The sequence below is a fragment of the Tamandua tetradactyla genome, chromosome 8, assembly GCF_023851605.1.
Source record: "Tamandua tetradactyla isolate mTamTet1 chromosome 8, mTamTet1.pri, whole genome shotgun sequence".
Classification (NCBI taxonomy): domain Eukaryota; kingdom Metazoa; phylum Chordata; class Mammalia; order Pilosa; family Myrmecophagidae; genus Tamandua; species Tamandua tetradactyla.
The window spans coordinates 78,937,812-78,940,447 of NC_135334.1; the positions used below are offsets into that span (position 1 = coordinate 78,937,812).

A 2,636-nucleotide genomic window follows, 5' to 3' on the forward strand; every position below is an offset into this window, starting at 1 on the left:
CAAGCACTAGCCTGATAGGTACTGTGAGGATATTATAGATGAGTAAGTTGATGCATCTATGGCTGATTACACCACCAATCAACTGAGGAGACTGCATTCAACTATGAGGGAAGTAGCATCCAATCAGAAGTCCTTAAAAGAAGAACTGATGATTGGCTTCATAGTAGCCCTCTGCCATATTGAATTCTATATAGTGAGGCTATATAATAGTGTATGAGTTCCATCAAAATTTTAACCCCCAAATTCTGATTTTATATTCTTTATAGAATAAATGATTCACATTTAAAAAATTAGTTTATATTTAGCCTAGGTACAAATATTCCACATGTAAAACTATCTTTAATTTAATAGTGCACATATGCAAGGAGACATTCTGTTTAAAGTAAACTTCTGAAGAACACTTAGACCAGAAAATTTTGATGATTCAGAAATTTTCATTTTTAAAGAAGCCAATGGAGAAAGACTCAGTGACTCTCTCTAAGTTAAGTTTTGAGAATCAGAGTTCTTAAAAAGGAAGATCATCACCACCCAATTCTGGATCTGTTCAGTTCTGACCTCATAAATAATAAGGTTAAGAGGAGGGGGGATTATTGCATACAAATTAGCGAGGACTATGTGGAGATAACAGGGAACATTGTGAACAAATCTATGAGTCATGATGGAAAAAAATGCTGGAGTGAAGAAAGCTTCACTCACACACATGGGAACCACAGGTATTGAGAGCCTTATGCCTGGCCTCCATGGAAGGGAGCTTGAAGGCAGCATTGAGTACCTTCACATAGGAGATGGCAATCAAAATAATGCCCAAAAGAATAAAAGAAATAAGGATTAATCCAAATAATATGTTGATCCTTATGCTGACACAAGCCAGATGGACAATGCCCATATGTTCACCGTAGGTGTGTGGGATAATATAATATCCACAGAAGCTTTGGAAGGAAATATACCAGTGGAACAAGCAAAGCAGCATTTGTCATAATTTCTGTTACAGCAATGATACAAAAATGTTCATTTTGTGGTGAGAATTGTGTTGTATCAGAGAGGGCAGCAAATGGCAGCATAGTTGTCAAAGGCCATGGCTAAAAGCATAAATGCTTCAGTGCCTGTAAACAAGTGTATAAAGAACATTCAAACAAAGCATCCCGCAAAGGCAATCTCACCAAGGCCAAACTAGGAAATGCCAAGCATTTTGGGAATAGTTGCAGCGGACAGACCCCAGGTCAGTCACAGCCAACATGGCCAATAAATAGAACATGATTCTGGTGAAGGCTATGCTCAGTCCAGATCACAAAGTGGATGATGACAGTTCTGAGAAGGGCGGGCAGATACACTGTACCAGATGGGAAGCCAAGCCAGAGTTGCGTATTTTTCAATCCTGGGATTTCCAGCAGCAGGAAGGATGAGGGGTGAATAAAGGAGTTATTTGTTGGGGACATACTGTCAAAGGTCTTTGATGGTCATGCTCATTTGAATGAATCTGTATTTCCATATACAGTTTCCCAGTGCCTCATCAATAGTACTAGTACAGAATGAGAATAAAAATGGTGCAGTTAGGTTATTTTTTTTTACAGTGCAGAAGAGAGAGCATAGTTTCCCTCATACTTCATCTCCCTTCATTTATTTCTCATTGATATATCTGGCAAATTAAAGAGACTATTCCTTAGGGAATAAAGGGATATTTGAAACCTTGTAGCAGAAACCTTGGGTTCACTTCTTTTTTAAATAATGCATAGGTGGTAATTAGATTCAGTTGTCAACTTGGCCAGGTAAAGGTACCTAGTTCTGTTGCTGTGGACATGAGCCAATGGTACGTTAACCTCATCTGTTGCTGATTACATCTGCAGTCAGCTAGGAGGCGTGCCTGCTGCAATGAATGATGATTGACTTAACCGGCTGGTGCTTAAATGAGAGAGCACAATGTAGCACAGCCCAAGCAGCTCAGCCTACTTCATCTCAGCACTCGCAGCTCAGCCCAGGTTTTTTGAGATGCAGAAAGAAATCACCCCAGGGAAAGTTGTTGGAACCCAGAGGCCTGGAGTGAAGGCCAGCAGAGATCATCCTGTGCCTTCTCATGTAAGAAAGAACCTCAGTTGAAAGTTAGCTGCCTTTCCTCTGAAGAACTAACAAAATAAATTCCCTTTTATTAAAAGTCGATCCTTCTCTGGTGTGTTGCATTCCGGCAGTTAGCAAACTAGAACAGCATATCATCTCCAACTTTGTACCTAAGCAGGAAGCATGGCAATTGTTATTACTCATTAGTATTATAATTATCATTGGAATTAGAAGGAAGACAATGATTATGAAAATAATAGTACCAATAATTGTTTAATATTATCCATTTTGCAAGGAAATTTCAGCTATATTATTTCACTGTTACATTAATCTAAGAGGGAAACAGGATAGGTTTGGTTTCTGAATTAAGGGATTTCTTTTATGCCTGAATCACAGATTCATGTTTCTATTCTCAAACTGAAGCTGTTCTGTCAGTCCTCCAACTCTGACAACTGGATATTCATAAGGCTATTTCTAGATATGGCCTTTACCCTTGGATTTTTGAGTCTCAAGCATTTAGTACTTTCTTCAGTTCCTTAAACTAAATTACCCATCTTGATAAGCAAAGTTATGTTTTCCCCAAA

At 38.6% G+C, this 2,636-nt stretch overlaps 1 pseudogene; it reads right to left on the reverse strand.

Moving 5' to 3' along the window:
- Positions 1 to 477: 477 nt before the first annotated feature.
- Positions 478 to 1,436, reverse strand: LOC143645207 (olfactory receptor 52E8-like; annotated as a pseudogene).
- Positions 1,437 to 2,636: the final 1,200 nt, after the last annotated feature.